Here is a 13,898-nt window from a genome sequence, read left to right on the forward strand (position 1 = left end):
CCAGTCTACCTGCATGTTAAAATCCCCCATAACAACTGTAGTGACATCTTTGCGACAGGCCAATTTCAGCTCCTGATTTAACTTACATCCGACATCCAGACTACTGTTTGGGGGCCTGTAGATGACTCCCAAGAGGGTCTTTTTAGCCTTAGTATTTCGAAGCTCTATCCACACTGACTCTACATCACCTGACTCTAGGTTCCCCCGCGCAAGGGACTGAATATCCCTTGCGCGGGGGCCACCCCACCCCCTCTGCCCGTCAGTCTGTCCTTACGATAGCACATGTATCCTTGAATGTTCATTTCCCAGGCCCTGTCCACTTGAAGCCACGTCTCAGTTATCCCCACAATATCTGCCAATTTCCAAAAGAGCCTCAAGCTCATCCATCTTATGTCAATGCTTCGTGCATTCATGTATAGTATTTTTAATTTGTTACTGCTCTCACCCTTCCCATCAACCCTTATTTCACTCAACCTTACAGCATGATGACTTTCCGAGTTTTCTGCATTATTGATACAGTTGTCTTTCTTGACTTCTCTTGTTCTAACTTTCCCTTCAATTTCCTTTTTAAACATCCAGCTTGTCCCCTCCCCCCCGCTACTTAGTTTAAGTGTAGCGGTGTTGCAGTAGAAAACCTGCCTGGCAGAATGCTGGTCCCTAACCTATTAAGGTGCAAGCCGTTTCTCTTATAGAATTTATGTTTACCACAAAATATACCCCAGTGATCCAAGAACTTAAATCCTTGCTTCCTGCACCAGTTCCCCAACCACACGTTCAAGTCCATTATCTCCCTGGTTCTGGCCACACTAGCCCGAGGAACTGGAAGCAAACCGGAGATAACCACCTTGGACGTCCTGCTTTTCATCCTTCTTCCTAGTTCTCCAAAGTCTCGCTGTAGTATGTTCCTCCTCTTCTTCCCGACATCATTTGTGCCAACATGTACCACCACCTCTGGCTCTTCACCCTCATCCTTGAGGATTTCCTGCACTCTGTCCGCGATGTCTTTCACTCTAGCACCAGGAAAGCAACACACCATCCTTAAATCCCGCCTGCTGCCACAAAAACCCTCCCACATCAAGCACGTAGCGCACTGAACCAGCTGGGCAGTCATGTCTTCACCCTCTTCAACTGTGGTGTAATCACTTCACTCAACCTCCTTGTCAAAGATTCCTGAGCTGAAGCCTCACTCTTCGATCTAAACTTCCTTAGACCCTCTTTTTGTGGCACGTCTGTGGACTCTTAATTAAGGTTAGAGGAGGAGGGAGGGAGGGAGACCCTACTTTGTAGGACCTGGGGTTTAGAACACACCCACTCTAATAGTAATCACTTACCTTCCCGACCGGCTTTGCGCTCCGTCTGAACTTCCGCCCAGCTACCGCCGTTCTCTGCTGCGAAAATACCGTTGGCGTCGAGGTAAGTTCTTTATATAGTAATCACTTACCTTCCCGACCGGCTTTGCGCTCCGTCTGAACTTCCGCCCAGCTTCCGCCGCTATCTGCTGCGAAAATACCGTTGGCGTCGAGGTAAGTTCTTCATATAGTAATCACTTACTTCCCGACCGGCTTTGCGCTCCGTCTGAACTTCCGCCTAGCTCCCACCGCTCTCTGCTGCGAAATAATCACTGTCCTGGAACAATCTAGAAACACCGGACATCATTGTCCTGGGGCGTTATGAAAACTGATGTTTACTATTGTGGGGTGATGTCAAAAATCAGTCATCTCTAATTATGACTGTTGGGCAGTAGTCTGAAAATACTGATCACCTCCAGTCATCATAGACATGTGGCAGCCTGGAAACAGCAATCATTTCTGGTCTTTGCTGTCCTGGGTGGGCTGGAAACACCAGTCATCACTATCAGCATCCCTGGTCATCCCTGACCTAGGCAACTGTGGTAACACTGGTCATCATCATGATCATCAGTTATTAAACTTTTTTTTCTGGATAATTAAATTTCTGGTTTATATTGAAGACTCTCAACAAAACTCATACTCAACAGAAAAATAACTTGAAATTTAATAACTTGAGCAGAATATGCATGTAATAGAACAATCCTGATATATTTTCATGTATACCACACTGAGCAGATTTGAATTTATGAAGCTTAGCTCCCTAATCTTGACTGTTCTGGAATGTGAATGTCTCATTAACCTTACAAGCTAGAAAAACACAAAGGCTGAAACTGACATAGAAAGTTGGAAGATATTCATGTGAGCAAGAGAGAGAGAGACTGAAAACGTTCTTCTGTAAATTACATTCACTGACCTAAAGGTTCAAGGAACACTGAGAGAGAGGGAGAGACAGGATGGAAACTGGTGGAAAGGTTAACTCTTTGTGGTCTGATTTGAGTGTCATGGATTGAATGTTTATGTGTTGTTCCCTGGAGCTGGAGATCAGGGAATGTTATGAACTTAATTTGCGTTTTGGGAATATAAAATGATTTTAAAAGAAAAAGCCATTTTGTAGGACAATGGTACTGGGCATGTTAACTGAGAGAGATTGCCTCATGACCTTTTCCACATAGTTTAGACTAGTTTCTCATTATGATATACTGTTAAAAGGGAAGGTTATCTAACCAAAGCAATTGGCCATTTGGCCTGGCTTGATCAGGGTGTCCCACTTTGATGTGCATGTAGCTTAATTAATCAAATGTACTCAGCCCTGTCAATGACTTTCTCTTCCTCTGCAAACTTTTGTCATTTTATTGCTGCTTATCTGATTAAGGACATATGGTGTTTTTGTAATTTTAATACCAATTTCTGTATAAAGACAACTTGTTTGCAGCAATAAGGGCAGGAGCCTGAGAGAGCTCTTAGGGGTAAGAGCTGGCACCGCTACTCTGCTAATGTTTTAAAACCTTAGCTCAAGCCTGGCTTGTAGGTGTCTATGTTATAGTGTAACATCGATGCCATTGGTAACTAAAAGTAATAATTTAAACTAAACTGTCTGTAAGACTTTTATATTCCAGACTGCCGTAGAGTATGATCTCCAAGAGAGATGAACCAAGAGAGGCTTACAGTTCGAGTCTATTAGGGATTCCCTGAGTCGTCTCAAATAAGTACTTTAACAACTGTTCTGGAACAACCTGGAAACACCAGTCATCACTGTCTGTAAAAGGTTCACTGGAACCGAAATGTTAACACTGCTTTCTGTCCACAGGTGCTGCCAGACCTTGAGTTTTGCCAGCAATATCTGTTTTTGTTACCAGTCCTGGAATGGTTTGGAAACAGCAGACATCATTGTCCAGGGGTGATCTGGAAACATGGTCATCATCACTAGTCATTATTGTCCTAGGGTGGTGTGACAACAGGTCATCACAGTTTTCCCAGGACCCTGGACTGTGATGACCGGTGCTGATGATCAGCAATTCCATTACACCCCACGACAATGATGACCAGTGTTTCCATTACGTCCCAGGACTGGGATGATGGCCGGTTTCTTCAGACCGCCTCAGAAGTGAGATGACCAGTGATTGCACTTTGCAACCATCTGGAAACACTGATCATCTGCAGTCATCACTGTCCTGGGGCACTGTGGAAACACCAGTTATCATCATCTGTTTCCTCAGTCACTCCTGACTTAGGGAGCTGTGGCAATAATGATCATCATCACCAGTCATCCCTGTCCTCAGGCGGTCTGGAAATACTGGACATCTCTGTACTCAAGCGGTCTGGAAACACTGGTCATCCCTGAGCTGGGGTGGTCTGGAAACACTAGTCATCATCACCGTCATTTATGTTTTTGTTACCAGTTATCACCTTCCTGAATGGTCTGGAAACAGCTGACATCACTGTCCTGGGGTGATCTGGAAACATGGTCATCATCACTGGTCATCATTGTCCTGGGGTGATCAGGAAACACCGGTTCATTGCCATCATCATCCCTGACCTGGGGGATTGTGGAAACACTGGTCATCATCACTGTCGTGTGGCACTGTGGAAACATTAGTTATTAGTTTTCTGGAGCATTGTGGAAACAGTAGTCATGTTCACTGTCCTGATGTAGTCAAGAAACCCCAGTCACCAACATTGGTCATCACTGTCCTGGGCCAGTGCCACTCATCAATGTCCTGGGGTGGTGCCATCATCACTGTCCCAGGTTGTGTGGAAACACCAGTCATCATCACTGTCCTTAGGCAATTTGGAAACACAGGTTGTCATCATTGGTCATTTCAGTCCTGGGGTCATCTAGGAACACTGGCCAGCACTGTCCTAGGGTGGTATGGAAACACCAATTATTATCGCTGTCTGAGGGCAGAATGGAAACACCTGTCATTATCAAGTCACTATTCTGAGTTGCCTGGAAACACCAGTCATTACTCTGCTGGAGCATTGTAGAAATACCAGTCATTACTGTTGTGGAGCAGTGTGGAAATAGTAGCCATCATCACTGTCCTGGTGTGATCAAGAAACACTGGTCACCAACACTGGTCATTCTCAGTCTTCATTGACCTGGGGTGGTTTGGACACTTCAGTCATCACTGTTCCAGGGTGGTATGATCATCACCAGTCATGACTGTCCTGGGACAGTCCTGGGACAGTCATCATCACGGGTTATCTCTGTGCTGGGGATGTCGAGAAACACCAGTTGTTCTTGGTCAGGGCAGTGTGGAAACACGGTCATCTCTGCTAGGGCAGTGTGAAAAGTTTGAGGTGACTTTTCTTATTGGTCTGCCAGTGCTTTACCTCAGGGGAAGATAGAATTCCACAACATTGTGCTCTTTAAACAGCACATTCATATCAATTCTGCACACTTAAGCATCATTCTTCAAAGGACACGTCATTTGCAAGGGCTTGTTTGGTCTTTCTGTTGCGAACACTGATCTCAGATAAGTCATATCTTTCACGGGTGTATTTCTTTACTCTTTCATAGAAAGTTGAAAATTCTTTATCATGTTTCCTTGTCCCAATCCATCTCTCCAGGTTCTTAATCATCTCACACACCAGCTTATACACCATGTTAAGCAATGTGGCCAGTAAACTTCAACAGAGACTGCGAAGAGTTTCAGAGCATTGCTGAAAAAAGAGCAAATAGAGTTCAACGACTTAATTCTTTTGTTGAAGGATAACCATAATATTTTATGGTGCTGTTCTTCAACAAAACTTTGATAGAAACTTCTCATAAGTTTCCAGCATTTCAGTAATCTGTCAATAGTTAGTAGTAGAGAAAGCCAAACAATACAGCATGCCAGGCTAATTTTCAAGAACTCATGGTGTTCTCCCAAGTAAATGGCTGTTTATTACCCTTGATGCTCTCTCTACCTAATTGAGATACTTCATTTTAGGAATAGCAGTATGCTGTGTAAGTTATCCATCTGAATCTTCTTGGCCAATAACTGCAGGCAGTTCTCATAACACCAGGCTGGTTGTTATCTGCTTGCCTGCATTCCTTTGAAGATTAATTGCCCCATTCGTAATAGGGAAGTGTGGTACACAATAACTCTTTGACATCAGTTATGGCCTCTGATTCTTATGGCTTTTTCTTTGTTTTCATGTGCTAAAGATCTTTTTATATTTGGAGAAGACTAGTTACTGATGTATTACTCAGGTACACAGAAAATACTAAATATGAAATACTAAAAGAATTCAGCTTTAAAGGGGACCCCAGCTTCCAACAATTAGTTAATATTGATATCATTCATTTTGAACTCTCTTGGTGAGTGTGTATAAATTAATGGACCTAGCCCTTGGCTGTGTCAGTACATTACAAATAGTTTGAGCTTAAAAAATAGCAGAACTAAGTGTATCCAATATTGTAGAGCTAGTGAATAATTGGTGTGGTGAAATGTAGTCACCTCCATTATAAAACTGGTCATCTGACCACCGTACACATTACTTCTAATTAAACATTATGAAACCATTGGCTTCAACCTCTACCACAAATTATAATTATCATACATTTTAGTTTATACATCTGCCTCTGTCTTAGGCCTAACTAAATAGTTTGTGAACATACTGTTGCTGCTGATGTTGCTTCTTTACTCAACTATTCCGATGTTGTAATAAAAACAGGAAGTGCTTTATTCCAATTCTGTCCTTGACAGCCACTCATCTTCTGCACTTGTTAAAAACTCCTGTATATCTCCTTTATCTAATTATGCCTCTACAAGGTATTTTCGGGAGTTGAAGGTAAATACATTTGAATTATGTTTCTTTTCATAATTTGTCACATGAGAATAATGTTGACGTGACAAAAATAAAATGCTTATCAAATGTAGTTACATGTGAATGTGCTATAATTACAAATTAACGTACATTTTAATTCTTTAACTGGAACGTAAAGGAATGAATAATGATGAATATTTTCCAGACTCTAAAGAGTCTGGGTAGTTGAGCAGTCATTACTGATTCACCAGTAGATTTATATATTTCAGCAACATCTGGTAAAGTTATCCTGCTATTTTAGAAGTGTATCATCTTAATTATTGTGAGCAATGATATATAAATAATCTTATTTATATATAGAAATGTTAAGCCTTTGATTTCAAATTATTTTGTTCATCTAAAACTTCTCACTTGATAAATTTAGGAAGGTTAAAAACTCGTGGGGAATTCTAGCCAGAGTGCTGCATTAATGCCACAGTACATTAATACACAAAGCTATTACACTGCTTTAGATTTTAATTATTGAAGTGTTCATTCAAATAATGAATTCTCACATCATCCTAGGGATCCAGAAAAGTTCAAATATTTTTAACAATAAAATGATTATAGTTTCTGACATACATATGAATAGATTTAGAAAGCTAAACATAATGAATATTCACAATTATATAGTATTGCATTAACATTTCAACACAAAAAGGACATTCAACCCAATGTAATCCCATATGTGCACACAGCTTCTCTATTCATTCATCTTCTTTTTTACACACCTATCCAATCTAATCTTGAAAGTTATTAATGTTCCTGTCTCAACCAATAACACGAGTGAATTCCACATGTCACAATACTGCTTGAAGAGTGCTCTTCTTCCCTGTATTCTAAATCTCTTAAATTTAATCTTCTTTCTGGCTGCTTGTTGTTAATCCCTCAACTACTAGAAATAGTGTACTTCTATACAGAATCTGGATTGTGGACAGTTGCAAGTCTGTTGTGTCTGTTTGCAAGTCAGTTTGTACGGACGTCATAGCACAATGTATTTGTAAGCCATTTGTAAGTACAGGAAATAGCAGCTCTTTAAAATTACACCCCTGCATGAGATCACGATTGTAAATTGCAGGCAGAGGGAGAATTGGTGAAAACATAATCATTTAAGGAAATGGTACTGAGCAATCCGATGGAGCTACAGGTTGATACGTTTTTGGGTCCTGATGGACTGCTTCCTAAAGTCATAAAGAGGTGACTAATTAGTTAGTTGATGCATGGTATTTTCCAAAATTTGATTGATCCTGGAAAGGTTCCATCAGACCAGAAAGTAGCAAATGTAACTGCCCTGTTCAAGAAGGGAAGGAAACAGAAAACAGTAATTTAGCTTGACATTTAACATGGGAAAGATCAATAAATTAACACTTAAGGAGGTCAGAATTGGGTAGTCGGAAAAGCAAGGTAATCTGGAAGAGTCAGCATGGTTTTGTGCATGGGAAATTGTGTTTAACCAATTTTTTTGGAATTTCTTCATGGAGTAACATGCAGTGTGGATAAAAGGGAAGCTATTGGCATAATGTCTTTGGATTTCTCAAATGCATTTGTCAAGTTTCCACATAAAATGCTATTACACAAAATGCATTGTGTAGGGACTAACACACACTAGCATACATAGAGGATTAGCTGGCTGGCAGAAAGCAGGGACTATGCATAAATGGGATTTTTCAGGTTGACAATGTGACAATTGGGAATCCACAGGAGTCTATGGAGCCCTCAACGTTTTGTAATTTATATCAATGACTTGGATGAGGGGATTGAAGGAATGGGGGCTTAATTTGCAGATGACACAAAAATAGGTAGGATAAAATATTGTGAAGATAATAATAATGCAAGATCACACAGAAATGTTGAGTAGATGGGCAAAGGTCTGGCAGATAGAATGTGGGAAAATGTTTGGCAGGAAGGATAAGAATATAAAATGTTATTTAAATGGAAAGAAACTGCTAAATTCCAAGTGCTGGAAGGATCTAGATGTTCCAGTGTATAAGTCACAAAATGTTAGTATTCAGATACAGTTGGTGATTAAAAAGGCTAATGGAATGCTATCTTTTATTACGAAAGGAAATGGCTGGAGTTTACAAGGGCGAGGGGCAATTTAATTGAATTTGTAAGATCTTAAATGTGAAGAATGCATGTTTTTGTGTCTTTAAGATCTGTGGATGACAATGAGGAAAAAAAATCTTATTACTTATAATAATAATTCTTGTTAAGTTCAGAAACATGGTCAATTGCTTACTCTCAACCTTGGTCTGAAAATCAGATAAATTGGTAAACTGTGCATACCTTAAAAACAAATGAAGATTTGGTACAACTCTGGGAATAATGGGCCTCGATTTACAGTGTGCTAACCCAATGGGTCATAACATGAATGTTTCTGACAAGGTGAACATGGAAAGGATGTTTCTGCTTCTGGGTGAGTCCAGATTATGGAACTCTTTTAAAATTAGGAGTCACTCTTTTGGGACAAAGCGAACAAGTCTTTGTTTCCTCTTATAGGGCTGTGGGCTTGTGTCCTGAAGAAGGGCTCATGCCCGAAACGTCGATTCTCCTGCTCCTTGGATGCTGCTTGACCTGCTGCGCTTTTCCAGCAACACATTTTCAGCTGTGGGATATTTAAACTCTCTGGCTCAGAAATCAATGGAAGTTAAGTCATTGAATGTTTTAAAGGTGGAGTTAGATTGATTCTTGTTAGACAAGGGAACTAAAGGTAATTAGGGTTAGATGGGAATGTAGAATTCAGAATACAGATCACCATGATGTTATTGAGTGACAGTGCAGATTTGAAGGACTGAATGGCCTTCTGCTCCTAATTCATAAGTTCATAAATATGACAGCAGATGTCAATTTAGAGATTGTTTGACCTATGTGGACCTATTCTTTGATCCTCTTTAGCCTTATAGTACTTAGTTTGATAAATAGCTCTTTTCAATAAAGGGAAAAGAAGAGACATGCATTTATATGGTGGATTTAGTAGCCTTAGGATTTTCCAATTGCATTGCAACTGAAACAGTATTTTTACAGTTTAGTCATTGTTCACCATCGATGAACAATGGTCAGATACCATGACAAGATGATCAATTTCAGTGAAATAGATTCAAGGATAAATATTGGCCAAAATATGAAGAGAATTGCTTTCTCTACACAGATGCTGCCAGGGCTGCTGAATTTCTTGAGCAATTCCTATTTTTGTTTTAGACTTTCAGCATCTGCAGTTCTTTAGTTTTTATTGTCGGGAGAATTGTCCTGCTGTTATTCACATAATGTCACAGGATTGTTTACTTCCACTTGGGAGAACCATGGTCAAATGTCTCATTCAAAAGGTATTATCCCCAGTGGAGCAACATTCTTTGCATTGCACTTGTATGTTAACCTGGACCATTGTTTAAATTTCCAGGGCATAGTTCAAAAAGATAACCTTTTGACAATTGTGTTACCACTGAGCTATGGCTGACAATTGCACAAGTACACTAATGAACTTTGGATTTTTCTGCACACTGTGCCCTTAAAAATAATGTGCAATTTATCATTTCTAAAGGTCAAAAAGATCAGATTAATGCTGTGAGTCCAGTCATACTATAACTACATTCACAGAAATGCCAATGACTGAAATCAAAATGCATTTTTACTATATCTCATCAGCTAGTGCCCATGATAAATAATAAGCCTAGAAGATACAGACTTTAGGGGCAAACTACTGCAGATGCTGGAATCTTTACTGAAATTTGTTCGCTAATGTGTTGTTATTTCCTGTTCTCTGAATGACACCCATAAGACTGATAACCAGAATGCCTGACTATGATCTAAGGACCTTACACGATGTATCAATGACAAAACAAATTTTGGATGTAATTTACACATCATGTGCTAAACCATAATTAATGCACAAAGCCTAGCATATACTCAGAGCACCAGTTGCTGACTGAAATACATGAACATGGATTTCCTTTGGAGAGGGAAAGGAGCAGTCACCAAGGGAAGATATTTAATTGAGGAAAAGAAAATTATGACGCTGTCAGACAGGAGTCAGGAAGTACAGATATGGAGCAATTGTTCCACAGAAAGGGCACATGGAGACTGTTTAAGGAGCAGTTGTGCGAGTGATGCACAAATTTGTTCCTCTGAGACAAGTAAGAAGGGGTAAGACTAAGGAGCCTTGGATGACAAGAACAGGGGAGCTTCTTGTCAAAAGGAAGAAGGCAGCTTATGTAAGGTGGAGGGAGCAAGGATCGAGAACAGCTTTAAAGGATTACAGGCTTGATAGAAAGGAGCTCAGAAATGGACTGAGGAGGGCCAGGAGGGGGCAGGAGAAAGGCTTGGCAGGAAGGATTAGCAAGAACCCAAAGGCATTTTAGTCATATGTGAAGAAAAAGAGAATGACCAGGGAGAATGTCGGGCCGATCAGAGATAGCGTAGGGAACTTTAGCGTGGAATATGAGCAGATTGGGGAAGCCCTAAATGAGTTTATGTCTCAGTTTTCACTAAGGAAAGGGACCTTGTTGTGAATGAGAACTTTGAGGAGTTGGGATATAGGCTTGAACAGATCAAGATTAATAACGTTGATGTGTTGGAAATTTTGGCAAACATTAAGATTGATAAGTCCCCAGGGCCAGACCAGATTTATCCTAGGTTGCTCCAGGAAGCAAGAAAGGAGGTTACTAGGCTGCTGGTGAAGATCCTTGCTTCCTCACTCTCCACAGGAGTCATACCAGAGGATTGGAAGGAGGTGAATATTGTACCTCTTTTCAAAAAAGGTAATGGGGAAATCCCTGGCAATTACAGACTAGCCAGTCTTAGGTCTGTGATCAGCAAGGGTTTAGAAAGAATTCTGAGGGATAGGATTTATGAGTATTTGGAAAAGCATAGCGTGATTAAAGACAGTCAGCATGGCTTTGTGTGGGGCAGATTGTGTCTAACCAATCTTATTGAGCTCTTTGAGGAGGTGACACAACAGGTCGATGAAAGTCGAGCAGTAGATGTGGTGTACATGGACTTCAGTAAGGCATTTGATAAGGTTCTCCATGATAGGCTCACTCATAACGTCAGGAGGTATGGGATACAGGGAGATTTGGCTATCTGGATTCAGAATTAGTTGGCTGACAGAAAGCAGAGAGTGGTTGTAGATGGAAAGTATTCTGCCTTGAGGTCAGTGTTGAGTGGTGTCCCGCAGGGCTGTGTTCTTGGGCCTCTGCTGTTTGTAGTTTTTATAAATGACTTGGATGAGGAGATTGAGAGGTGAGTTAGTAGATTTGCAGATGACACAAAGGTTGGAGGTGCCGTTGATAGTACTGAGGGCTATTGCAGGCAACAGTGTGACATGGATAGGATGCAGTGCTGGGCTGAGAAATGGCAGATGGAGTAACCTGGGTAAATGCGAAGTGATGCATTTTGGAAGGTTGAACTTGAATGCTGAATATAGGATTAAAGATTCTTGGCAATGTGGAGGAACAGAGGGATCTGGTTTTCAAGTACATAGATCCCTCAAAGTTGCCATCCAAGTGGGTAGGGTTGTTAAGAAAGCATATGGTGTTTTGGCTTTCATTAACAGGGGGATCGAGTTTAAGAGCTGTGAGGTTTTGCTACAGCTCTACAAGTTCCTGGTGAGACCATACTTGGAATATTGTGTCCAGTTCTGGTTGCCCTACTATAGGAAAGATGCAGAGACTTTGGAGAGGGTGCAAAAAAGGTTTACCAGAATGCTGTCTGGACTGGAGGGCTTGTCTTATGAAGAGAGGTTGACCAAGCTTGGACTTTTCTCTCTGGAGAGGAGGAGGAAGAGAGGTTACCTGACTGAGGTATACAAGGTAAAGACAGACATAGATAGAGTCAATAGCTAGAGACTTTTCCCCAGGGCAGGATTGACGGGGACAAGGGGTCATATTTTTAAGATATTAGAAAGAAGGTATAAAGGAGGCATCAGAGGTAGGTTCTTTATGCAGACAGTTATGAATGCATGGAATAGTGGTGGTGGAAGCAGAGTCATTAGGGACATTTAAGCACCTGCTGGACATGCAAATGGACAGCAGTGAATTGAGGGGTGCATAGGTAAGGTTATTTTATTTTACATTAGGATTAATCCTCGGCACAACATCATAGGCCGAAGGACTTTTCTATGTTCTAATAACAGTTCATTACCAGGTCGTGACTTCATTAATGATTTCTCCACAAACATCTTCCCGTGAGTGATCATTATCATGCTTTCAAGTTGCAGAAGTGATGTTCTTGATGTTCGTAGCTTTATAATATTTCTGACCCTGGTCCCTTGGCTGATAAATCAGGTCATCCATTCTGGCTTAACATCCTCAACTATCCCAGTGCTGGTTTGTTACAAGGATGCACAATTTCTGCCTAACCAGTGTCCTTTACAGCCACAACATGACCTCCCAACTCCTGTACTCAATACTCTGACCAATAGAAGAAAGCATACCAACACCTTCTTCACTATCTTATCTATCTGCGACTCCACTTTCAGGAGCTATGAACCTGCACTCCAAGGTCTCTTTGTTCAGCAACACTCCCTTGGACCTTACCATTAAGTGTATAAGTCCTGCTAAGATTTGCTTTCCCAAAATGCAGCACTTCACATTTATCGAAATTAAATTCCATCGGCAACTTCTCAGCCCATTGGCCCATCTGATCAACATCCCATTGTAATCTGAGGTAACCTTCTTTGCTGTCCAATACACCTCCAAATTTGGTGCCATCTGCAAACTTACTAGCTGTACTTCTTATGCTCGCATCCAAATCATTCATATAAATAATGAAAAGTAGTGGATCCAGCACAGATCCTTGTGGTACTCGAGTGGTCACAGGCCTCTAGTCTGAAAAACAACCCTCCAGCACCACCCTCTGTCTTCTACCTTTGAGCCAGTTCTATATCCAAATGGCTAGTTCTCCCTGTATTCCATGAGATCTAACCTTGCTAACCAGCCTCCCATGGGCAACCTTGTTAAACACCTTACTGAAGTCCATATAGAGCACATCTCACTCTGCCCTCATCAATCCTTTTTGTTACTTAGAGTCATCAGCATGGAAACAGACCTTATGGTCCAACCCATCCATACCGACCAGATATCCCAACCCAATCTAGTCCCAAATGCCAGCACCCAGCCCATGTCCTTCCTATTAATATACCCATTCAAATGCCTTTTAAATATTGCAATTTTATCAGCCCGCAACACTTCCTCTGTCAGCTCATTCCATACACGTACCAACCTCTGTGTGATAAAGTTGTCCCTTACTTCTTCAAAAAACTCAATCAAGTTTCTGAGATATGATTTCCCAGGCACAAAGCCAGGTTGACTTTCCCTAATCAGTCCTTGCCTTTCCAAATACATGTACATCCTGTCCCTCAGGATTCCCTCCAACAACTTACCTACCACCGAGGTCAGGCTCACAGACCTATAGCTCCCTGGCTTTACCACCGCCCTTAAATAGTGGCACCACATTAGCCAACCTCCAGTCTTCCAGCACCTGAAGATACAAATATCTCAGCTAGGGGCCCAGCAATCACTTCCCTAGCGTCCCACAGAGGTCTAGGTTACACCTGTTCAGGTCTTGGGGATTTATCCACTTTTATGCGTTTTAAGACATCCAGCACTTCTTCCTCTGTAATATGGACATTTTTCAAGATATCGCCATCTATTTCCCTACATTATTATCTTTTACATGTCCTTTTCCACAGTAAACACTGATACAAAATACTCACTTAGTAGTCATAGAGATATACAGCACAGAAACAGACTCTTCAGTCCAACT

Source organism: Chiloscyllium plagiosum, chromosome 7, assembly GCF_004010195.1.
Source record: "Chiloscyllium plagiosum isolate BGI_BamShark_2017 chromosome 7, ASM401019v2, whole genome shotgun sequence".
Classification (NCBI taxonomy): Eukaryota; Metazoa; Chordata; class Chondrichthyes; order Orectolobiformes; family Hemiscylliidae; genus Chiloscyllium; species Chiloscyllium plagiosum.